Source organism: Nesoenas mayeri (genome assembly GCF_963082525.1).
Source record: "Nesoenas mayeri genome assembly, chromosome: 9".
NCBI classification, from domain to species: Eukaryota; Metazoa; Chordata; class Aves; order Columbiformes; family Columbidae; genus Nesoenas; species Nesoenas mayeri.
In genome coordinates this window covers 9,258,875-9,285,677 of record NC_137557.1, presented here as the reverse complement: position 1 = coordinate 9,285,677, position 26,803 = coordinate 9,258,875, and positions in this window count along the sequence as shown.

The window sequence follows — 26,803 nt, the reverse complement described above, 5'->3', positions numbered from 1 at the left end:
TTATATTTCAAGTTTTCCACTTCTTACTATGCTAAACGGAAAGCACAAAAAGTGTTTGATTAAGGATTTTGTGCTGTGGAGTTGTGACATCATTCTGGTTTGGCCAGAGCTTTGAGTTGGAGCTGCCTTCTAGACCTTCTCTTTTACTGAGGTCCCTAAGAAGACTGAGAGGCTTTAAACTCAGAAGGCCAAGTTGTGTAGAGCACAAATGAGAAGCATAACCTTTTGAAGAAAGGAAACACAAAGTAGCTAGGCTAGAACTGAAACAGAAATGAGTCATAGGCAGATCAGTCCCTGCCTACAAAATCCTTGCAGGAAGGTCCTTGCTTCCATGCCTGGTTACAGTTGACTTTGGGACTTTGAGTTGCAACTAATTCTGCCCAGGCCCCAGGAAATCCTGCTTTCTGTCCCCTCTCAGGCCCTGCTGACTGCTGCCTGCCCTTTCCCAGCATCTCTGTAGGAGATGCTGACTCCCAGCTCTGTGATATATATACCTTTCCCAACTGAAAGCAGTTTCCCCTTCTAGCAAGAGGGAGTTTTTCAATGGTCACTTTTCAGTTTCTAGTTAGATTAGCTGGGTTATATGAGAGGTGGTGGTGGAATAGGTCACAGTGGCACTTAAAAGAGTTTGTGCTGGGCACTTCAGCACATGGTGTTGGAGACTGTCCCTTACGTAGGCATTTTGAAGGAAGATAATGAGATTACTTGATGTTACCAGAGAGCTGCTTCCAGGAAGTGATGGTTGTAACAGAACATAATTGGAAGTGAAAATCAAGCAAGTGGTGGCTGGTGGGGGGGCCTCACTGCATGGGGGGATTGCAAGAAGGAGCTCATGTTTAGGAGCTGAGCAAGGTGCAGTTGGTGGATGAAACCAGTTTATGAGCATCTTTCAAAGTAAAGGCAAAAATCTTGTGTTGGCTGCTGAAAAAGGGAAATGCAGTTGAGGGACATCTAAGAAAGGTGATGTGGCCAAGGCAATTGGCTAAGAAGAGGTTTCTTGCAGCAGCATGATGGATGGATGGGTGGGTAGATGAATGGATGGATGTCTAGTCAAAACAAGAAACAAGAAAAATGGACATTTCAGCATTTTCCACACAATATGTGTACAGGAGCTTCTGCTTTGTAGAATGGGAGAGAATCGGTAATGTTTAAACTGAGCAAAAGCATGAGGACCTAATGAAAGGCACAGATCAGAAACTACATCCAACTCATCAGCATGAGTGACAAGTAGGAAGAAGATTTTGTCGTGGCTGCTAATACCATAACAGATTCCCAAAATAGGTTTTAGTGCTCTTAGATATCATTGTAGTATTTCCCATGCTAGGTGAGAGCTAGTTGTTCATTGCAAAGACAAATGGAAGTAGTTTGGAACAGAAGGATGACAGTGATGTGTTTGTGAAATGTTACATTTTCAGGTCATGTCAAGAGACACAAGAAAAGAATCACAGCAGAACTTTTTGGGTCTACTAAAGGGGCAAAAGGCAGGTGAAGAAAATCCTTCCCTGAGTCACAGAGGCTGAGGAGGATAAACCATCAGGTTAATCTCCCTCAAGCAGCAGATATCTGGCAAAGCAAAAAGGAAAGGGATTAGGTGTTGGTTCTAGAATTTGACCAACAAGAACCTGTAAGAGATTTTGCAAGATCAACTTTGGTTGAAAGTACAAAAGACAGAATCCAAAATCCTGAAGTAAAAATAAAACAGAATACTAATATAAACTCCAGGAAGTGATTTAGATTTTGTGTTCCCTATTTGCATAGGAGTAGAAGGGATCTGCTAGATTACCGAGTTAATTCCTCTGCTGTTGTAAGCAACTGTATCTCATAGTCTATATATTTCTTAAGCTTCACATGAAAATTCTATTTTTCTCTTTCTAGTTTTAGTGGAAAAGTGTCTCGGAACTTCAGACTCCTAGTAATCAGAAACTTTAATTTGTGGGCTGAATTTATTCATTGCTCATTAGTAATCATTTGTCCTTGTGTCATCATTGTCCATTTGCTTAAGTATCTTTTCTCTCGCTTTAGTGCCTAACCTGAATGTATTTATAGAGAGCAATTATATCCGCTCTCAGCATGAATGAACTTAGAGATGAAAGGGAGAAGGAAGCAAACATGTTGCTTCAGCCTGGACCAGCTGGAATCTCTTTGTTCAGACTCATGTAAAATGTTTTGCAGCAGCTGAATCTGGAAGCAGCATTTGTGCAGCTCATAGCAATATGATACAGATCCAGCCACCTCACAGCCAGATGAGATGGAAATGGACGTATCAAGCCATGGTTGATAGCCGAACATCCATGAGTACTGTGGAATTGAGAACACTAAAACTACAGTTCAACTGAGCTGGAGAATAACAATCTTCATTGGATTGTGATAAACTTCCATGGTAAGCATTGTAAACATTTTTCCTGGTGTTGGGAGTTAGGTATCGATCTGTATTAGGTTATCCCTAGCTGTGTGGCTTATTTTGCAGAGGGAACTCTACATGGTGGTGTCTGCATGCCATAGACTCTGGAGTCAGCAATTCCTTCTGTTCTTCCCTGGAGTTGTGGTAAGGCCACCTCCCAGAGCTCTTCACACTCAACATAATTGGACAAGAGCAGGAGGTGCCCATCATATTTCTCAGACTTTGTTTACAGACTTCTAATTGAAAAACAGATTCAATAATTCAGTCATAACACTCTCCACCATGGCATGTATTCAGATAAATGGTTTGAAAGAGGAATCCTTAATAGAAAGACAATTGGAATGAACCAATCTTTTGCTTCATGTCATCTTACTGCCAGAAGCAGCAAGCATAGGTGAATAACTATATGAAGTGCTGGATACTTTAAATATGTGATTCCTTTGGGTATAAACCTTAATTATCTGAGAGAAGTTTGTTGTGAATCCATTTTTTAAAGATTTTAATTTTCATACATAAAGAGCTTTTAGAGCTAAAATGTTCCTCTCATATACGTGTTTGCACTTGCCATCATTCATGCTGTAAAGTATGCGGTTTTTCTGGTCAAAATATTCTTGGGAATCCATGGACTGCAAAAAGAATGGAAAATTAAGAGCCTTTAATTCTGAAGAACATGCATCATGTAAATAAAAATAAATACAGTAAGACACTGGTCATTGTACCTGCAATCAATTAGTTACTCAGTGGAATGATGTATCTCATCAGTCCTTTTGTTCTGGCAATTGGTGTTTTAGCTTGGATTAAAGCTAAATCCAGCCCTCTCCTTGTAACTGACCTTTGTGCATCCTCATGTAGGGGCAGAATTTGTACAAATTTGAGCTCTTCTCATAATTCAGTGCAAACCACGCTGTCTTTCCTGAGGGAGACAGAGATACAAGAGTATTGCAGATCAAGGTTGTGGTGCATTGACAGAGCTACATAAGGAAGCTTGTACAATACCTGATTTAAGTGTCAGATTCTTATAGGATTTTCAGAGAGGATGAAAAACAGAGTGGTTGTCCAAATCCAGGAAGGAAGAAGGTAAAGCCTCCGTGAGGTGCCTAGGCACTTCTTTAATGTTACTGACTGTGTGTAGAACATCCCCAACTCTGTACTGATGATCAGCAGTGTCAAACTCTCCAACTGACGTGAAGCTTCATCTCCTTGAGACCTGCCATCATTTGACTGGTGCTAGCTAGGTGCTGGTATCTAGAAGTCATGGTCCAGATCAGGGTCTGCTGTGCTAGACACTGCATAAAGCTATCATGAAAAGATCAGTGCCACATTTCAGCAATGCCACATTGTTGTGGGATTTTTTGGTTTTTAATTGGAAAAGAAACCCTGCAGATATCCGATGCTCTAGGCGTATGTACAAAGCACATTTAAAAATACAATAGGCATTCAAATGGGAACATTATTAATTAAAAGCCTCCATGTACTGTACAAATGGAACGTTCTTCTCTCTACCTACTCAAGTCATTCATTCAGAAAAATCCTGGGAAAATGGTTAGGCTTTGCAATGTGCCCCATAGGTCAATGTATTCAGGCTCCAACAGACCAAGTGGGAGGAGTGAGTTCCAGAACGGGGAAATCTTCATTGCGAACTCCCTCTCAAAAGCAGCGCATTCAGAAACGTGCACAGCATGCTCACAGAAAAATGGCTCTAGCCCTTTGCCCAGCTCAAGTTTTAAATGGGTCCTTTAATATATGTATATCCAACCAAGGAAGAGATGCTGACCTATGCTCCTGTCTGAAGCACAGCAGTGGGAAGGACTTTGAAGCCCTGTAGGGTTTTTAGACCCACAGCTTGGCTGACTTTTTTTTTTTTTTTTTCTACTGTACATATCCTTATGGTATAGGTTTATACCACAACAGCCCCTTTTCTCTATGCTCAGCTGCCCCATGTCCCCTTTATTTAATAGCAGTGGCATCCTTGAGAGTTAAACTGTCCCTGGGCAGCTCACTGAGTGTATGTTACAAAACGTACCCATGAGAGCTGGTCTCACAACTGTTTACTTTTTCTGTAGTCCCATATCAGAAGTCTTCTTTTATTATAGAGATTGGTCAAAGTCTGAATGCAGAACCCAGAGCCAAACTTCCCTTATGCTTTAAAGTTTGGTGTTAAATTTCAGATCCATTCCCTAAATCAGACTGGCTTTCAGTGTTCAGATCAGAACAATCCCTATCTTATTTGCCTGCTGACGGCAAAACAGTAGGAAGATTGTCAATACCTCACTCGGGCCCTAATTAAAAATCCCAACTAAATTTTAATATTTCAAACATTATTTAAAATATATTAAGACAGTCAGTCTATTGCTGTTGCTCATTACTCTGTCGAAACCTAATATTAGTAACAGCATGTACAGAGGACCTGAAGCATGAATTAATAATGAGGTGCTTGTGCTGGAAAACATGCGAGAGCCTGGTTCCCCGAGTTGGCAGACATCCAGCAGAGACTAGTTTACTCTTCTTTACACAGTGATCACATCATCTGCTCAACAAAATCATTGGGAAGGAAAGTATTTCTGATTAGTTTACTTCCTCTGATGACCATTTTCCAAAAACAACAAAGACAAGCCATCAGAAATGGGGGGGGGGGCCACATCACGTTTTAAAAAAAAAACCCTTTAAACCAATGGCATTGTACTATCAATCAAATGGTAGTAGTGCTGGTATCAGAGTATGGTCCTCAAACAGGTGAGGACCCCTATGCTCTCAGCTTACCCTCACCTTGTATATGAAGTCTCTTCTTGAGGCCTTTGAGGTGAGGTTTTCATCAACTCTTTCCCCTTTTCTCATTGCACCAACAGAAAACAAATCCAAACAGGAATACAGAGAAAGAGCATGTGGCTTGTTAATGCTTTTGGCCTGGACCTAAGGTATTAGTGGTGTTTCACAGGTTTTCTGTAGATATGAGCAAGGACTTGGCAAATCAGGAAAGATGTACGAGCTAGAAAATACATTCATAATTTGTAGTATGCAATACATGTACATTTATATATAACACGTATGTGTCTATAATATATGCATGTAAGAATGCATAATAGCTGTGGAAGCTATATTTTTCATATGAGTAATAATACTACAGCTAGATCAATGATGTGGTACAGAGATCAGGTATATTTATTCATATGTACACTCACACTCTCTTTTTACGCATGCTTTGCAGGAAGCTGGCTGTCACCTGTCCTCCTGGTGCCCCATGCTGGCTTCCTTTGCCCATGCATGTTTTTCTCCCAGAGGTCAGCCCAGCTACCTTTGTGTATGGAGAAATGCGTTTAACATTTGTAGAAAACAAATGTCAGTTATTGAAGCTGTTTGTGCCCTGAAACTTTAGCTGTGCCCTGGTCTTACATGCATTTTTCCTTTACTGTTACCCATAGCGCAGGGTTCAGTTCTGTAGCTACTGCCTTGTTCTCACCCTGTAAATTAAAAGGTGTGAAGGAGAAGGAAATTTTCCTGAGTAAATGAGAGGAATTATTACATAATTTTGTGTAATTTTTGATGCAGGAAACAATTTTCTCAGCGCACCTGTTGAGGGGAGAAACAAGGCTGCTTCAACCATCAATCTGTGGGACCTCAGAGCTCAGGCTGAAAGCAAAGGTGAAACGAAATACGAAAATTGCAGTGCAGCAGAAGAGGAGTCAGCTATCTGAGGGCCTCTGCTGAAATCCCATCTTTCGGGTAGGGTTTCTTGTGCATTTTCGTGTTTTGGTCACCTGACGGTAGCTCTCTGGCCTAATTGGTTTCCTAGTTAACAGACTAAGTAATGATGTAACCAGAGTGTGTGGGAACCAGACCTGTGTGACAGATACAAATTTTCCCAGCCACACTAATTTTGCCTGCTTACCTGGTTCTGCTGCTGGTTATCTGGAAACTTGAACTACTTAAGGGTTATAATGAGCTTAGTAAAGATTGAGACACAGCTTAGTCATTTAATATGAAAGTATCCCGAGACATAAAATATATTAACTTGTGAAGTTCAATTATTTTTGTTACTAAACAACACTATATTTTAATAGATGTGTCTATGTCTACAGCTTTTATTTACTCTTTCTGTGGTTGCCTGAAGTGCGAATTAGTTGTTTGTAGCCTAAAGAAGCAGATAAACTCTGTTCAATTACAAGCGTGTCTCAATAACCATTTTCCGCTCTTCTCTGCCCGCCATCCCCAAGCGCTCTCACAGTGTTTCTTGTTTCTGCCGGTGATTTTTTGTAGCTGAATGTTGTTGCTATTGCTTGTATGACAATAAAAGGATTTCAGAGACGTTCCAGCTAAAATCAGGGTCCTGTAGAACAGGGCAGGGTATAAACCTATAATAAGAACCAGTCTTCTAGATGCAAAGTGGTTTCATTCTAAGTGCCTCAAACAGAGGTGGTTTGGTGGAAAGGAAAGCTTTGCAGCCTCAGAGCTGAGCCCTGAAGACAGGAGTTTTAAAAATAATCAGCCTGAGAAACTGCCTTATGTAACATAACCAAAGTAATTTGGGAAGGGAGGTGAAGAGGGAAAGGGAACACCTGGCATGGAGGAGGCCTGAGCAGCTTCCTTCTCTGTATGGCAGGCAAAGAATGAAGGGCTCAAGACTTCTCTCTACTGTGACATAAAATCCTAGTAACTACATACTGAGGAAAGCTGATATTGGGAGCAGATTGAGCTGGGGATGTGCCTGGCACTTGGCACTTTTGGGGTCCTCAGGCACTCCTGTTTGCCCATGCAGAAAGGGCCACATCTCTGCACGGCAGCTAAATGTTTTCTAATGGATCAGAGCATCCAAGTTGCTGGTTGGAGGGGCTGTGGAGCCTGGACCAAACTTCGCCATGATCCCACTGGTTAGTGTTCTGCAGCAAAACACAGCTAGTACAGCCTGTGTCTGATATCCTTTAACAGGCAGGAAGAAAGTTTTCTGTTTGTTTGCACGCAGTTAGCTGTTCTTTCACTTTGCACTCACAGACATATCTAATAAATGGAAGAAACTGAGTGCAGAAGCAAGAAGCTGGACTCCTAAGGTGATGTGAAGCTGTTTTATGTTTTCCTTCAAAATAGTACTCTTAAATGTGATGACAGAAATAATGAAAGTAGCAAGGCTTTGCATATACTTGATGTGGTTAATCTAGTCAGTAAACGTGATGTTAAAAACAGTGTTTCTGTACTTTTCTGTTTGAAGTTTATACGATGCCTAATGTGTATGCAATGGATCTGGGGCCTGACATCTATTTAAACTCTTTGGGAGCAATATCAAACATTAATGGGGATTAGTGTTAGAACTGGTGTAAACATAGCAAACAATCTGCTGTAAGAGTATGCTCACATTTCCATATGTTATGTAGGTAAGCAGAGCCACTGAAGAGGAAAGAAACCCTGCAAGGTAGTTCTCAGCTAACTACTCCTAGGGTTGGTAGAGGCAGACACAATAGGGCACAACTATCTCATGATATCAGTATCTGCATACTCATAAAATTCTCTGTCTAGAGCTGCAATTTAGTTCTGTGAAAGGCAAGAAAGATTTAAAGATATGCAATTCCATTGTGCAAAACCACTAAAAAACAGATAAAAATGATTTAGTACTTCCAGGTGCACTATAATTCTTGGCAGAAAAAGCTAATTCCAGGTGTGTAACTTCAAAAAAAATCCAACAAAAATCCAACCCTGTTGTCAAACTGGGATAAAACAATCAAGTTAGAAAAATAGAAGCTAAACTAGGAACAAAGTCCAAAGTACAACTGTGGAAAGACAGCCTCTCCATTGAAGAAATTGTTACATATAGCTGAATCTCTCTCTTACTTAAGTAAATATAGCTTTTTCTGGGCAATATTTCAAAAGAGATAAAGCTTTGGCACGCATGAGCATATAGAAAGATGACATATTCGCAGTGGGAGGTATGAGGTGGGGTTTCCAGTAGTGCCAAAATCTATCTCACACATACGTGAGTAGATCCAAAGCTGCTGAAGCGAAGAGCAAATCTTTCCACTGTCTTCAACTGCCTTTGTATTCAGTGTTCACTCATGCTAGGAGAAAGGGGGAAAAATACATTTGTTTCCTTATTTGTGGCCAAATCATTTACACGTTTTTCCTCCTCCTTTTAAACCTGAGAAATTCTTGTCGTTGACTTCCTCAGGGGTAGGTCCTTAATTAACAGATCAAAATTATAAGCTGTACCACAAAATGAAAATACTACTATACCAGCTAAAGTTATTTGCTTCAGCAACACATGTGGTACGGGATATTATTATTCCATAATAGAATACACATTGATTCATTTGACACGTTTTTTTTTTAAAAAAGAGCTTTTATTCATATGATGTGTTTATGGACAAATATGCATTGAATGCTTTATAACTCCTATTATGGTTTGGTTTTATTTCCACATGTTCAGATGAAATGACCATTACTGCAACTAGAACCCTACAGCATTAATAGAAGTTCTTATAGTTGGTGCCAGTTTTATATCCTGCAGGGGTAGTTGCCACTATATTAATATCCTACAGGTAAAGTTAATTATATATATTTTTAAAAACAACATATTTTGCAGGCTCTATGCAATTTGATATAGTGTCACACTTAGTACACGTCAGTTTTGGATCTGAATTAAGAGACACAGGGAATTGTACCGGATCAGATCTCCAGGTAAATAGGTTTTACAGAAATCCATGACCACACAGAAGGAAAGTGGACATGGCAACCTTGTCTCCAAAATGTAATTGTGAAAACTCTTTTGGAGTCAGAATACTAGCCACTAGAGACAGATTAGTTGGGAAAGTCTGGTTTTCCCTAAAGGCTGGGCCTTCTGCTGCCGTGCCCAGCGGCTGGGTGTGCAGCAGGGCATTTGGTTCAGTTTGCTTCTGTGAACCAAAGTGTTTTCCCTTGCTATAACCTCGATTTAACAAAAAGGGGTTTGAGAAACCAAACCCTTTCTCAGTCACGCGATCACTCCCTGACTTTCAGGACTGCTGTCACCCATGGGAGCCTGTGGCGACTCATGGGCATGTCGGTGATACAAAAATAACGCAGGTGAATATGCAAATCTTCTTGCCCTTGCCTTGAGACTGCTGGGCTAGATGGCTGTTTCTTATTGCAGAGGAGCAACAAGGTGTGACTCTGTGCACAGGGAGAAGCAATTAACAGCCCAGCTGCGACTGCACAGGCCTTTCTATAGCCTCTCTCTTTTTCCCACACATACTACGTGCACATTGGGGAGGGGAAGGGGCTTTTCATTTCCTTTCTCTGCTCGCTGCTGTGATTGCACTAAGTCGGCACAGAGATCCTTATCTCAAAGTAGAAAGTGAAATCTCCAGTTTTGTCACTGTTTGAGTGCTGTGTGACATCTAGGGAGTTCAGCAAGCGCTGATTTTACTTTCATGGCATCACTGTAAATTAGAAGTGCTTGTTCTGTCCAGACCTCAGCATTAGGGTAGACAGGGTCCCAGTGGAGTAAAGGAATATCAAACCCTGCAGGAAGTGGTACTGCTTTGGGTTTGAGACATTGTGATAAATCTGTTTCCCACTGAAAATCATTGAAGAGACTTTTCAATTTTTACCTATCATTTCAGACTCTCCAGACTATTAAGGCTGCATAAATATTAAAGGCTTGTTATTTACATTAGAATCATTATCTTTATAGATATCAGTGCTTGTTAAATGATTCATAATGCATAATTCATTCAACCAATTCTCCCCATTCCTGTGTTTGTTATTCACCTGCAAACAGACTTTGATTTTTACAAATTTGTTCATTATTCAAATAATTCCAGGCTCTCTTCACAAGCATATTTGAGTGGTCTCCTTTGCTCAAAACCTATTGTCTCCTACCATATTTTTATCAATTTGCTTCTGTTGTTCCTTGCAGAGTGTAACTGAACATTTAATAACAGACTTGAAACTCCCCCTGATTTTAATCAAGATTTACAGGATATCTGTGGGGATTCACACTAATGCTTCTGAGGCTGCCATGCAGCCAGTGACAAGGTGTGCTCTCTGGTTGTTCATCTAGCAAGCTCTGCCTTTTATTCCCACTTTCTGGAAACATAATAATTAATAAAGTTCTGCAGCATGTGGCCAGGTTGTAAAGTCTGGCAAACTAACTTGGGTGTTTACATACAAAGCAAGCATGACGAGATTTAGGTTTCCCTACACCACAGCAAAACATGGTTCCATGAGAGAGCACCAGAGTGGATTTGAGAGATTTGGTTTGGATCTCCAGCCAACCATCTCCATGCAGGGCTCCTTCTCCCTGTACCCCGATTTTTCTCCTCTGTAAATTGGTAACAATGTTACTTGAGGAAGATCTTGCTCTGCAGAGACCACAAAGAATCAAAAATGCTCCCGGACTCTAACTTTAGGCCTAGATTATGTTGAGCTACCTGAAAAGAGAGTTGTCAGAAGATTCTCCATTGGTTTCTGGCCATGGGGCTGTTGTTCTGAAAGATCTCCAGGCTGATCCCTCACTGCCTGTTAGAGGAGCTGGGAGAGGTTCACCATCCCATAGCTTAGTAATGCACCTGAAAAACCCTGCTAGGCTTCTATAAAGAGAAAATAGTGCAGAAAATAAGGTGTAGTGTGTTTGTCTCTGATCTAAATACTTTGATCTTTAAGATAAGAATAGGGGAAAAGTTCTTTTTGTCTTCTATTCAGTTGATCACTATTCATCATTAGTTTATTTTGGATGCACTTCTAAGAAGATGCTACGTGCACAATGGGAAAAAAGAATTCAAAACAATGAGTAAAATTGAAATCGGTAGTAAGGAACTGATTTTTTTATCTGAGTCTACAAATAAAGGATTGTAACAGATCACAACTAAAATTGCTTAAAATGTTTGAAGAAAAAATTTCATATAGATTTTTTGAAAAAACAAAAGTACACAGTGCAAGTTTTACTCTTTTTATAATCTCAGAGTTAAATTTCAAGATTAAAAAATATAAGCCATTTTTGTTTAAATTCTGTTTAAAACACAATTTTTGGTGTAGTTAGCAAAAACTACTTTTAAAATTTTCCTGGTGGTTGCTCTCTCCATTATAGACTTGTCTCAATATATTTTGTTTTCTTCCCACTAGAGGTAAAGGAAGAGAGATGATTTTTATAAACATTGCAACCTTTGAAATTGAAAAAAAAAAAAGCAGTAAAATTAGAATCAGAATCTTCTCTTCTAGATTGTCAGCTAGAAAAATATGACAAATCGCCTTGAATGAAATTTTCCTCTTAATTTCAAATGTTTCACTCTACAACCAGGCTCTTGTAAAATATGATTTTCTAATTAAGAGTGACAGTGATTCAGCTATTTAACAAACACAGGCACAGTCCCTAACTGTCCTTGGTACCTACTAACCACAATGTTCACTTTGAGCAGTAAAAAATGAAGTTGACTTTTACATCAGGAGGTTTACTTTTACATTCTTCCCAGGAGGAATGAGGTAAGCCTTAGCATTCCTGCAATATTTTTGGATTGAATATATGAAGGTAGAGAACATTCACCTAAATCCCTCAGTGTTTCTCAGGTCACATCCGCACCCAGGGTCACGCCAACTAAAACGTTCAGGCATGCCCGGTGTGGCACCTTGGGTTAGCGTGTTATGGAGATAAAGAGTAGCTCAGGCTTCTTTTCTGGAGATCAGAACTCAAACTCCACCCAGGCACTGGGGTGGCTTTGGAGGAGCGGCAGCCGTTCCATGCATTTCAGGGCCTGGCATTGCAGTTCTGATCCAAGCTTAGACCTGCCAGAATCTCAGTCTGCAGCAAATCAATGGTTTTCTTCATACCTGACTCAAACTCAACTGATAATGAATTGTGAGAGTTGTGAGAAGATTCTCCATTGGCTTCTGGCCGTGGGGCTGTTGTTCTGAAAGATCTCCAGGCTGATCCCTCACTGCCTGTTAGAGGAGCTGGGAGAGGTTCACCATCCCATAGCTTAGTAATGCATCTGAAAAGCCCTGCTAGGCTTCTATAAAGAGAAAATAGTGCAGAAAATAAGGTGTAGCATCAAAAAAAAAAGCATCAAAATTGAGAAACTACAGTACTGCTGATTTTCACTAGTCTTCACTGATCTTTCTCCCTTCTTCTCTTACTTATACCATGAGTCATCCAACATCCGATGCTTGGGGACATCATGTGTTATTGTGTCCCTTCCTCGTGCAATGCGTTCACACAAGCCCTCTGATCACAGAGGAGCCCTGGCCAAAATGGCTCAGCTTCCTTCCCAGGGTGCTGGAGCACCAGGAAGAAAGGCTTGTTCAAGGTCTTGGCTCCCTCTCCTGGCTGGCTTTGCAGCAACTTAAAACGAGATTTTAGCCCTTCAAAAATTAGTGTTTGCTCACTGCCAGTGCTCACTTGAAACAAGAGAGAAGAGCACTCTACTGATGAGACTCTGGTTAAAAAAATAATTAGAAAGTTGGAATCTAATCTCACTAAAAATATAGTTCTCTGAAGTAAAATCATCATATTTTTGACTATTTGAAAATGTTTTCCTACTGCCAAAACTTCTTGAATGTCACAAACATATGAGAAAGGGTCTGTTGTTTGTTTTTTTTATTTATTTTGTTTGTTTTTCTGAATTATCTGTACTTTCCTTCTGACCTGCAGGCTCTAGACTTTTGCTTAGTAAATGTCCTACTAAAGGCTGTGTGTCATCCTTAAACAGTGGTAGCATTCCCCCTACCTGCTAATTGCTTTATTTGTCCTTACTGCTTCCGTCCCCTCATCAACAAAAGCTTTAGCATAAAGGGCAATGAGGTAGAACATGACAAGGAGAGTGGGAGCCAGAAGAGTGAATACTTCTGTAATTACACAGTAGCCTGGAGTAGCTCTTCTCAAATCAATTATGTAGCCTGGATTGCCCAAAACTCTGAGGACAGAGCCCTTGTTTTAATTTGCCTATGGAGCTATGTGCTCCAATAATGGGTGAAATTTTTGCCTTGTTACCAGTTGCTTTTTATCAGAATCCGCATAATTCCTTCCTTATTTATTTTTATCTAATTACTTTATTAATAATATATTGTACTTAGCACAGCTACAAACCAGTCATTGCAAATTGCTTTGCAAGAAAAAACAAATTGAGGTTTGATATTATCTTGTTGCAAAGGTAGTGACGTGTACATTTTTCAACTGAGGCAAAGAATTGAAATGTATAGTGATTAGAAAAAGCAACTGGAAAACCACCCATCAAATCCTGAGAAACTGTAGTTGCAAATTAAATTGCTGGATAAGCTAAGAACTTAAGTCAAGAATCGCAACATTCAGCCCAATCTCTGCACTTTCTGTGCACTCTGCAGCATTGTCCTTTTTGGGAGTTTATAATGGACATAAACCTAGATGAGATAGAAACAAAATATTGCCAGTGTCAAGAGGATTCTTGAAGTTTTGGAGGCTGATCTGTGGTGCTGCTAAAGAGTTTACTAAATAACATACTGCATATAATGTGGACCTTACAGGATTAAGGAGAACGAGGATCTTTATTGGTAACAGATTTCACAACTCCATAAAGTTCTCTTATCTTCTAAAGCTTCTACCTCTTGTTGTTACAGAAGTCAGTACCAGAACTTCCTCGGCATCCGTGACTGTGATTTGGCCCACATGGTGGTCACTGCCCTGGTGTGTTTCTCCTTTCTTTCTTCCCTGTGGGACACTGAGCAGAAGCTGTTTCCAAACACCTGGGAAAGTTTGGAACCAGGTAAAAACTTGCTTTTGATGCCTATTCATAAATGAACTACCAATATGTAATGAACAACTAGAGTACCAGATGTCTTACTTAAGCAAAGACTTCAGTAATGCTGTAGAAAGAGAGAAAATAATTTTAAAGATATATTTAAAAGGCATTAGAGCCATTGCCTGAAAGGACAAATATACAGGAGGCAGAATGATGGCTAGTGAAGCTGTTCAGGTAACTGGGTGTTCAATAACAGAGATGTGTATACCATAATGTATGTGAAGGTCTGAAGTAAAATTCTGTGCAAAATTTTGAGGAACTAGAACCCTGAAAAGTATTTCATATTTCACTGAAAAGCAGTTTCAAGCTTCCTAGGCATTTCTAATTAACTGCAAATAAATTTAGCTGAAAACATTTTTAGATTCTTAGTTTAAAAAAAAAAAAAGAAAAAAAATTAACTCAATACCCATTCATGAAAAGTTAGTGATGATAATGTGCATTTCTCAGTGAAAAAAGGTTTATCTGGAAAAAACGTGTCTGGCTGTAGCCGTAACCTTATCTGCATAACCTGTAATAGAATAACTATAGCTATAGAAAGACTTTTGTTCTTTTTGGCACAGCTGATCAATTAGATGCGTAGGATGGAGTTACAAAAGCTCTTACAGTTTGCAGGGGTTGTTTTGCTGTTCATGGCTCTATGAGCAGCACAGTGCTATAAATGTAGTTATGACAAGTGAATGACATTTTGAAAACTGAGTTGTTCTTCTTTATGTCATATAGCTGAAGCCCTCAATTGCCACTGGTTTCCCATAGGATTTTGATGCCACAGAAATGCACATGAAAGGTCAGTTCTTGCTTTAGTCTGCCATGGTTGGGCAAAATAAAGGTAATGGTGTTATACCTGTTTAATATACAGGGAGCTGAGGTACAGAGGGTCAGGCTAATTTTTATTCTGTTTTGTTGGGGTTTTTTTCTTCTTTTTTGGGGGGAGGAGAGTTTGCTTTTTTAAACCGGGCCAATTTTTTAATAAGCTTTTTATATTATTTTCTATTTTTGATGCTTTCACCATCACTATGTCACCTTTTCATCAGCAGCCCTCATTGGCTGTAACTAACTTACCCAAATTCTCTGAGGAGGTCAATGGGAGAGCTGGGAACTGAACCCTTCTTATCTGTAATGACAGTCAATGCACACCTCTAGACAGGAAATAGATATAAACCTTCATCCAAAATCCATGTCAGGTTCAAAACCACCTTTTAAAAGACAGCTGACCTACTGCAGGATTACAGTTTCAGGTGAAGCAAGACAGAGCCAGAGCCGGTCCTTCCTGAATAACCTGCTGTGTGCCAGGTGAAAGCAGCACAATTTCAAGGCTACGTACCCTTAGAAAGTCCAGTGATCCCATGGAGAGCGAATAATCGACAGGGAATGAACAAGTACGTCTTACAAGATTTTTCTCTAGTCAAGTTGGGTGCCAGTAAAATAGTCTAAAGAATCAAAACTGAAAAGTTTAGTAATTTATTTATGCACAGAAGTCCAGTACTTGGAGTGCAGGCTTGTCAGTGGAGCGTCAACTCTTGTGCCTGAGCTCCCAGTCATCTCAAAAGGCAGCACCCTTTTTATCACTCATTAAATTTCACTAGGCAAATCCACATGCATTATCATTCTGATTTTAATTTGCCATGTTAGCCACTGCTGTAATGCCCAGATGGCCAAGAGAGCAGAGAATAATGGTCATTTGGGAGGAGACAGTATTACATGGTTAGAAATCACTCCTTTAAGGATTTATAGGAAAACAGTTGGTGCAGTATAGTGTCCAGCTACTTCTCCAAGTACTGGTAACACATTGGTGAAGGCACTAACCCATTAAGGTTTGAGTCAGTCTCCCCCTTATCTTAAAACAGCCACCAAATAGCATTCTTGCAGTATTAACTTTCTGTCACTTCCAGCTCAAGATGTGACCTAGAATAAAAGGCTTCCTATCTCCCCATCAGCTTCACTAACTATTCTCTCTCCAGATGCATGTTAATTTTGTGCCTTCATTTCACAGAGCACAACTGAAAATGAAGTAATGGCCTCGTACCAATATTCTTCCAACTAAAAGAAAACATTTGTATTGTCAAAGTTAAAGCTAAGAAAGCTAACATATAGTTTCCAGAAACTTTAGATGTTAAGGAGCACACAGCCTTACCACACAGGTTGTGGGCAGGTGCATTGTAGAGTTTTTTCTCTCTCATATATCACATTCGCTAAGTGAACAGAGCAAAAATAACACAGTTCTCTGTTTCTTTAAAGATTTGGCGCTTTTTCATAGCTGTGTGCTGCATGCATACTGACATAACATCCCCCTGTCCTTAAACAGCCCCCTCCCTCTATAAAACAAGATCGATTTGTAAAACTTACTATTGTCATTGCCCGCAGCCCGTATGGACAGAGAGGGGCTCTGGCTGCACTGGGGCCGTGCTGAACGGGGCAAACTCCCCGTTCTGCTTTCTCAAACCTGGAGGCAGAAAGCAGAGATCATCTCTGCTTCGTGCTGCTGGTACAAACTGCAGCCAAACAAACTGCCTAAAGCAGCATATTATACTCAGTGTTTATGCTGAAGGTCACTTCTTACACATCTAAAAGTAAGAATAATGAATATGACTCAAGTATTGGTGAGGAATAACATATGAACCCATTTCTGTGTGGCCAGTCTGACCTCTGAAGATGTGCATTTGGCTTTTTAACTGATATACGTGACTTTTTTCTTTGCCAGTGCAATCCTCACCCCATGTCTGTGCTCTCCCATCTCTTTTCACGTGTGGCAGGAGCGGCTGCTGCAGCCAGCAGGTTTTTCCCTCGTGGTGCAGCCTAAATTACACCCCCACAACACTGCGCTGGAGGACTGGAAACCCAACGGGTAGGAAGGGGCTGCGAGTAGCCCGAACACACTGGGGAAAAAGCATCTTTATCACTAGCAAAGCAGAGAATGCCAAAAGAGCTAAGTCTCCCTTCCTCCAAATCTTTTACCTTTGAGGGTTGTATTTTTTTTTTAAGGGGGAAGAAGGCGGGGGGAGCAAAAATGCTGACCTTAATTAATGGAAGGCCCACTAGACCCGAAGGAAAAGGTTTGGCTCTCAAGGCTCGGGCCTCCCCCTGAGCCTCTCCTGGGTGTAATGAGAGAGCTCAGCTTCATTACTGGCAGCTGAGGGGAAGGGTCAGTGGGGCTGGATTTGCAGGGCCCTCATTGAGGGATCACTCCATGCTGAGAGGAGCTGGCCATGCTCTTGGACACCTGGTCATTAACATTGCTAATTAGCGGCCATTAATCAGGGCCCTGGGTTTTTTGTTGTGTGTCACCGGCTCAGAGGAACCAAGTGAATAAGAAGATTGTTTCATTACCTCCACAAGAGGTGGAATGAAAGCCGTTCCCATCAGCTCAAGATGAGCTGAATTAAGGGAAAGGTTAGACAACAATTTAAGATGAGCTGCCGAGGGGGAGCTGGGGGACCTGAGCTGTCCTCTGAGAGGAAAACTAGTCACCTATAATTAAAGAAATCTTCCACAACCTCGCTCTAATCACCGTGTGAGCTTCTCACCAAAACCCCTATCTTTTGCATTGGAAGGACCCTAATTTATCTGTTGATGAAGTTCCAATCTTGGCAAGTTTTCATTCCATGGGAATTTAGCAACATATCTACATATATATATATATAAATGCAAGTGCATATATAAGTATATGCTCACATAATGTGAGTGTATCTTTGCATTTGTTTGTTATATTTATATGAATCAGAGGATGCTTTTTACAGAGCGAGCCATGGGGAGGGGGAAGGGGCAAATACAAATCTATGTTTAAAAGTATCTACGTCATATTTATAAATATTTTTTTCTGAGTTGTATGTAAAATGTATATCTATATATTTCTATTTTCTGTGCTACGGCTGTGAAAGCACTGAAGAAATACGGTGTTTTTCAAGGGCAGAATAATTAAAAACAAGTTCTGTTTTGGTAGCTTAAAAATGACATGGGAAAAATGATAGTTATTGGTGTACATAGGAAAAAGTAAAGAATTTAATTAGCAACCAGATTGTTAAAATGCAGTGTTCTCCTCCCATGCTCTATTGTCTAACTTTGGTGGAACAGGTGTCTAATTTTCCTAATGGGATACATTTTAATTGACAAAGTAGTTTGATTGCTTTACACCAATTTTCAGTTTCTCGCTTACTTTTAATATAATAAACTCTTTATCTCTGCGAACTCAGATGCCCTCAAGAAAGTAATTAGAAGCAGGTTTTATCTGCCTGTCTTTTTTTACAAACCACTTTTTGATTTCTAAAACCAACTAACCAAAAGCTTGATTTGTTCTGCTGATGTGTGAGAGCCAGTAACTTTTAGTCATATGCACTGAGCATTTCAATCAAGTTGTTTGCATATCCATTCATTTCGGAAAGACTCTCAAAATGGATTACAAACATTTAATTGTAAGTGGAATAAAATAATTAAGGAAGGACAAGTGGAAGTTAAAAATATTCCTAAGGATTCACAACAGTTATTGGATCGTTCTCATCATGGGGCATAAATTCCTTCTTGTAGTTTCAAAGGACTTTATTCATCTAAGGCGCGTTGCCTTTCGTAACAACAGAAAGTAAAACCGTGTTTCTTATGTATGTGATTCTCTTTGTAGAGCTGTGAGATTGGTTAAAAATGTCCATAAAACTAATCTTTGGAGCATTTCAGCTGGTCTGGAATTCTATAATATAATTTCTAGGACTTCATGGGAAAGTTGAAGGCTCAAGGGGAAATTATACAATGAACAGCTGAGAAAAAGTTGCATTCTGGCACAGAATCATGCAAATGGGGCACATTCTTCAGTTTTCTCATGACGGATTGTCTCTGAAACTACTGAGCCAAGTTGCTGAAATGCTAATGAAGGAGAAGCATCAATGAGCAGTGTCATCCTGGGGGCTTCTGAAGGGGACAGAGTAGGAGACGGAGGGAGGGGGCGAGGGGGGAAGGAAGGAAGGAAGAAAGAGAGAATGAAAAGAAATGGAGCAGGAGGAGTTTCAAATATTGGGGCTGGCCCACTCTTAAGATTAAATGGAGGGGGAAAAAAATAGAGCTGTGATGAACTCTGATGAACAAGTCCCTCTTGGCTTATAAAACTAATAAAAGCACTTACAAGCCGAAGAGTCTGGCTTGGGGATGGGAGGAAGTGAGCATGGGTGCTGCAAACATTGGGGGCCACCCTTCTGTTTGATACATGGGTGAGACAGGTGTAAAGAGAACAGGATCTCATGGCAAAAATGTAGGGCAATGGTACTTAATAACAGGTCTTTTACTTGGCTATGAAAACGGTTATTATTTACAACTTTTTAAAAAGCATTTTCCTTACGACACAGACATCATGCACTTCAGTTGGTAAAGTACAACAGTTACTTTTCCCAAAATAGATAGCTGAGCATTATGACCAGATACTCCAAAGCTCAGTTATGAATGATTCTTAAAATATTTGACTTACAAATATTAGATCTTGAAACACATTTATATTAAAAATAGCCAGCAGGCTCCATTTAGCAGATTTTTGAAATTATTGTGTTCTCACTCAGCCATCAGCATAAATGGCCAAAGATCTAAGCAAGTTGGTACTATGCTGTTTTGAACATCTGGCTGAATGTTGTTTCCAGTCAGTGTTCCTATAGGCGCTGCTGGGTGCTAAGCGCTTTAAAATATGGCCCTCAGCACTCCAGATGCAACATGTGTTATTTAAGCTCGCAAAAGGGCTATGAAAAGCTGGCAGCTGCAAAGGAACAAAATCCAGTCATCTGCCCTTTGTCCTCATCACTGGTGAGAATAGAAAATTAGTAGATGTAAGTGTGCGGGGAGGGGAGGAAACCAAACTCTCAACGTTTGGGTGAGCGTGAGGCCAGGCTGTGCAGTGGATGTGTCACTGGACTGGTGCTTTAAAGCCCTTGGTATTGACCTCATTTGTAACCTCTGGGAAGCCCCTCCATCCATTTTTGTTCCCTTTTCCACCTTTTGCCTCAATGCGTATATTTAAATTTGTTGAAATGAAGATAACTACCTCTTCCTATGGCTTTTTATGTTGTCTACCAGGATAGGGCCCCAACTTTACCTGGGGTTTTCTGATGCAGCTCTAGTACAAGCAGAGATAAAAACAGTATAGCAGAATTGCATGAAATCTGTTCTTTAGAACAGTTTGGGAACAGCTGTGCTATATTGGGCCCACAGCAAATAGGTATTTTATTGTTGTATGGAATTGTGCTTTAATTTCTGCTTTCATGGTGTTTTTTTACTTCTTTCAAACCTCAGCAATGCTTGCAAGCTTAGTTCCACAAGCAGATTTTAAAATGGGTACCTGTATGTGCCCATGCAAATCATTGGGTTGTATTTGCCTGCCCACATAGTGTTATTTTTTTAAGTTTGTGTTACGTCTTGTAGCATTATTATAACCTCTAAGAGCTCTAGGCACAGGGCGGGACTTACACAAACACCATTTTCCCTGGTGCTACAGTAAGAGCAGGAGACAGCCGAGAGATGCTGGTAGATGTGGGAACACCAGAGCTCTCCTGCATGCAGTCCCGTGGGCAGTGGGTTGAGGCTGGTACCAGCATACTGGTGACTGAGGTATTGCCCACTGTTTTGGGTTGTTTTGTAGGAGAGATTTTGCAAACGATATGCTCCCAGGTGACAGATATAACCCACAGATGTTTTTGTTCGAAACCACTGTGACTTAGACCACAAGGATGAGACTTGACCTGGAGCTGGGTTGACCATTTGATACTTAATGAGAGAATGGACCAGCCATGGAGGAGGCACTTAAAGCATAACTGGCATGTGAGGAAACCTCCTTGGGTGACTGGCCCTGATCCCCCAGGGTAGGAATTAGAGGAGGAGAGAAGGGAGCATCTCCTTCCTCATGTAGTCCACCATAGCCACACAATCCATATTGCTGCTGACCTGCAGGGAAAAGGCTGGTGGCCACACAGGTGTACACATTGGGATGTGCAGCCTATCTTCTTCCTCAATGATATTGCAATGACTGTAATTAAAGTGATTATAGATGCTAACTGTCACTTCCAGGATGCATGCCACCTTGGCTGAATCCAGCCTCTCAGCATGAAGCCCTGTCCTTCTATGCAGTCGTGTCCCAAACTGAGACAGGGCATGGTCCCATGCTCAAGGACCTCCACACCTTCCCCACCACTGCAGACATCTCCCAGCACCTGGTGCATCCCACTCTGCTCCCAGCCAGAGCACGTTGCCTCTTGCAGACCTTTTTGGTAGCAACCTAGGACTATGCCTAACTAGATATTTACTCCTCCTTCACTGCTGGCCTTTCTGAAATATTTTTTGCACCCCTGCAGGTGATGAGGGATTTCTCACCTTCTGAAAATCCTGCTTGTGCTCTTCCTTTGTTTCACTGGTTTCCCAAGGTCAGTGCCATAACTTTCTGATTTGTCCTGGAAGGAAAATGGTACCCAGCTGCACCGTTAAAAAAGCTGGTAAGTGCTGAGATGAAAATATGAGCTGTGGGGTGTAGGGTGGTTATATAGTTCTGTAACTACTGGAAAGTATGTGTGCATTGAGAGAGGGAAGAGAAAGAAAAGCCGTTTGGGTTTTATTGCTTTGATTTAAATAAAAAAGAGATTCCTTTATGAGAGCTGGAGGTTCTTTGGTACTTGAGGAGGTTTTACGATGTTCTACCCAAGCAGCACTGAAACAGTAAATGAATGAATTATAGCAAAGTAACCAGAATGCAGGGTAGGTGATCATGGCACAAAGCAGGGATAACAAAATAAAAAATCCGTACATAAGTAAACATGGATGAACAAGAGGAGCCTCAAAGTGCAACTAAGGGCAGTCTGGGTCCAATGAGAAAGCACTTATATTGTAACTCAAAGTTTTGATTTTATCTAATAAAAAAAGTTAAATAACATTCTTTACCTCTCAAATGGCGTTTTTCTAAAAGTGTGGGGTTGTCTGAAAGCAGGACTTTTGCTCTGAGGGTCATCTCAAATGTGTTATATTGTACATAGTGGTATGATTACAGTGAACAAGAATTAGAAGATCCTAAAACGCGCTGACAGCCCCTAACATGCCTTATTGTGCTCCAGTTCTCCAGCTCGTATGGTACAGTCAGGAGGACCACCCACAGTTCATAACAACCATAATGGAAAATTGTACAGGCTAGTCTAGCCAGGCATAATTGGATGGGCAAGAAATTGAGTTTTCCAGCTTTCAGAACTGTTTACTTGACCTCTTTTAATTTTAGCTAAGATGGAATAATACATTTCTCGAGGAAATATTCAGGCATTGTCACTTTTTAGCCTAATAAATCTCATTCTCAAGAGTGTCTGTAAGACATTCACATTTCTAATGGCAAAGAACAGAAACTCTTTTGACATTATAGATTAGATTTACGAGAGTTGTACCGTCAACAGCACTTACACTGAACCAATTGAACCGCTTGAACGTTTTATAGGAACCAAAATGGTTTTCTTTTCACCGTATCATTTGACCTGCTCTCTCCCACTCTGCCGGCCTGCAATTTACTTCTTCTGACATATCCTTAATGCAAGTCCTGGTGGGCCAGTGTCACCTTGAATTGTGTTTATTTTGAAACCTTGTGGACATCCCCGTTGGCCCCCCTGGAGAAAAGCACTTTTGGACTGACTGCTGAGAATTGGTATTGGAGTGTGTTTACTTTGCTCCACGTCCAGCAGCTCTTTGGGCTGAAACTTGAGAAGAGTTTTTAAAAACAAATGGCACCTAAGCTGGGAAACTACCAGGCAATACACCAGGGGCTGCAAAGCTCAGAGCTACTGTTCCTTTAGGCAAGTGTCCATTTATGGGATAATAAGGAGGGTTTGCACCAGCACACTTTGCTTTGGATGGGTTATCATCAATAGTACCATTGGGTTCTGATAAAAATCTAACACTGCAGTTGGCTTGCAAATTTAAGCTGAAAAGTTCATGTCATAACAATTCTGGAGTGATCGAAAAAGCCATAAAAAAGGTGTGAAACTCAGTGTCCTGATATGTGGGCTGTGGCCCATGAGAGAAACAGGTGTCCCCAGAGGGCACCAATGCTTTGGGTGTTCCTCAGTGCTAGAATAAGCCTTTGACATCCTAGATACCATGACACAGATTAAATCAGCCTTAAACTCTTCTCATTTACATTTTGGTTGTAACTCACTTATCCCATTCCTGAAATATGCTACTCTTTGACATTTCTAGATCTATATTAATCTGTCTGGAGGTTTTTTCTAGCAATTAAAGCCAAACAGCACTTTTCTGACAGCACTCTTACAGGAGAGTTATTGGAGCTGTTGAGTCTTTAAAACCTTTTCTTTTTTTGCTGTACTCAGTGTAGCAATAGTTTTATTTATCAAATCCTGGGGCTGCAGCATGAAGATTTCCGTAACTTACATTTTTTGCAAAAATCACACGGTTGTCATGAACCAGAAAAATCATCTCTTTTTAAGGCAAATTGAAAAAGTTTCTAGAAATGGATTCAGTGCTGGAATCTCCTCTCCACTCCCCTCTGCCTAGAGACACACTCATCTGCTTGAGCCTGAGCTATGTTATCAGGACACTCTGGAAGAAACTTGCCTGGTCTTCCACACTAACAGGAGTTTCTCTCACTCAGTGGGAAATTTGGCTTAACTTCATGGCAAGTGCATCAGCCTTTCTGCAACTAAATAGTGTCTTTCAGAACTGAAAAATTTGTTCAGGTTATTACAAATAATAATGTAATCAAACCGACCTTTATTCCTTTATATTCTGGCTTGAAAAATCAAACCGAGAAAAAAACATAAACTCATTAAACCTTAATCTAAAACAAAAGTTTGGAACCAAATGTCAACATTCAGTCTTTTCATTCTGTAAACAAGCGTCCTGTTAGATAGAGGTAACACATAAGGGATACAGATGACAAACAACATGTTCATAGGATCTGTATTCACTCCAAACAGAAGGGAAAAAGAAGTGTGTGTTTGCCAGTAATTAACATTTTAACTAGTGTTTGGTGAAATCCATAATGTGATTTAAAAAATAAGAATTCCTGGATTACAGGGAAGAGCAATTACCTAAATAAAAGCTACTGAAAATTGTCCAGAGGTATATTGTAATAATAATAATAATAATAATAAAGATCCCCCTACCCAGTGGGAAATGATTACACAGTAATCCATGCCACTTAGTCAAATATCAGAAAAGGATCCCATAGACCCATAATTAGCAATGTAACAAGCAGGGCCTTGAGAAAACAAGCCGGTCCTCAAGACAATAATCTTCATTGCTAGCACCCATCCAACAGGCTTCATCTCAAGGAGTGAATGAGGCAGGCAAGACAATAAAAGGACCTACAGAGCCAGCAGGAAAGTTCCCCATGTGCTACTTTTAGTGGCCTTCAAGGGGGTAAAAGAAGGAGAGGTAGGAGGGGACAATGCACTTTTTCACTCTGGCTCCCCCCTTACCCCACCCGTCCCCCCCAAAAAAAGGAAAAGAATCCAACTTGCGTCTGCAGAAGCTGCCTAGCGACACACAACTAATTACTATGACTGGTCCCCTGTTTGCAGATCTTGTTATCAGTAAAAATAATAATAAAATGAGCCCTAGCCGTCTGGATATCTGCAATTACAGTGTGAATTGCATGAGAGGATTATATGAAGTGCTCTTGGCGTGGAGGGTGGGGGACCAAGGCGCTTCAACTTGAGAGCAGTAAGCAGCTGCTTTAGGGCTTTGCACCTGCTGCTCACCAGGCTGTTTTTACCTCTAGACGAAAACAGGCTTCTCTCTCTCTCTTCCTCTGTCTCGTTTCTTTTCACTCAGTGCACAAATGTAAAAACAGAGGAGGATTTTTATTAAAAAAAAATAATAATAGTAATAAAAAGGAGGAAAAATGAAATCGTCCTCTTGAAGAAGTTTCAGTGAAGCAACATGAGAGGCGTCTTGTGGCCGCGAAGGGGAATCTGAAGATGGAAAGCGGGGCCAAAGAAACAGGCATGCAGCTCAATTTTAATGTAGAGGCAGCAGACAGAGTGCGATCTGAGATTGGCAAAGTTTCAATGTAAATCCAGGGGGGCAAGGGGGATGGGGCTGGGATGAGAAGAAAGGACTCTTTTACTGTTTCATGCTTCTAAGTCCTGCCGATCAGCATAAGCTCAGCTCGACATTCTGGGAATAGCAATGAGGCACACACAACAATCAAAACACCCTAAATCTGTTTGATGATTCAGACACTTCGTGCATCTGCACCGACAAAATGGGACTTCAATTAAATAACTTGCAGATTTCCACAGAGGGGGGAAAAAGTCGGGCGAACATGAGGATTTTTAATTAGTAACTCCGAATACAAGCCGTTTTTTTAATTAGGTGTTTGCACTACCACTTTATTCTTTAAGGGAGATTTGTAAGCGCGTGGGATTGTTGTAAAAAAAGATCCTGAACAGTTTGTTCCTAACAGTTTGTTGTAACCTGCATTTGCTCCTAAACAGCTTTTCTTTAGCAAATGAAACTCAGCTACAATTCCAAGCAAGTTGTTCAAATTAAGACCGAGATTTTTTTGAAAGCTTTAAGCGCATACACACATCCATAAATAAAATACATGCACATGCGTAGTGTCTAGTGTACATTTTAAGGCCCTGTAACAGTTTTCCTGTGTTGTTGTGGTTCAGATTACTCTCTGTGGTTAACCTACTTATCTATATAACTGTACCATAGATGTTATATACGTAACTGTACTATTCACGGGGTTTAAACAGAGATAGTAGAAGTTTGTTAAAAGTTGGATGGAATTCCCGTATGACACTATTGCAACTGCAGCCACTACTTCTAGTCAGAGCAAACCACTAATGATTGCAGGCTTCAGAGTCTGAAAAACGATGGGTGAAATCCCAGACCCTTTGAAGTCATTGAGTGCTTTTCATTGACTACTGGGGTCAGGATTCACGCTCAGAATCTCCCGAGTGTGCTCTGGCATGGTGCAGTGATGTACATGTCTCTCTCTCACACACACACGTGCACTGTGGAACTGCAAAATCTCCCTGTGAAAAGGCATCCTCTCTGTGGCAGGCTGTGATTTTGGAGCCTTTAAAGCAGATCCGGTCTTTTTAGTAGACTAACCACACTAGAATGAGGACGCTTCAGTGTTAATTTTAAAAATATGACCAAAGAAGAAGCTGTGGCATTAGCGTATTTTTGTGTATCTCTTGGTCCCTGGACTATTTTTACTTTGACAAAATATTTGCAGTGATGTGTAGAAGGTTAAAACTGGTTTTCCTTTTTCCTTCCTCTTTTTCCTGATGGGTGTACAGCAAGGAGATCATATAAAGAGGGACCATGATCATTTATCCAAATGCAAACAAACGTAAGCATGAAGATTTATCACAGACTGACTTTCTTTTTAAAAAAATTATTTCATGTGTTAATCCAAAGACTATTAGCAGAAGTAGAATGCCAGGATTTGCATATGAATAGGTATCTTAAGATCAACGAGATCAACTCATTAGGGCCTGAACATCTAAACACACGAAAGTCAAAGAGGCCAGAGCTCAAGAGCTGGGCTGCTGAGATTTCCAGTAACTAATCCAAGCAAAGCTGTAGTTTTAAATTTATTAGTATTTTATGTGTCTTAACAAAAATATCCTTTACCTGAAATCAAAGCTCATTCCAAGAAAAATAGCCAAGTAATTGTGTCTGGGACTCAGTTTCCTCCTTTGCCATA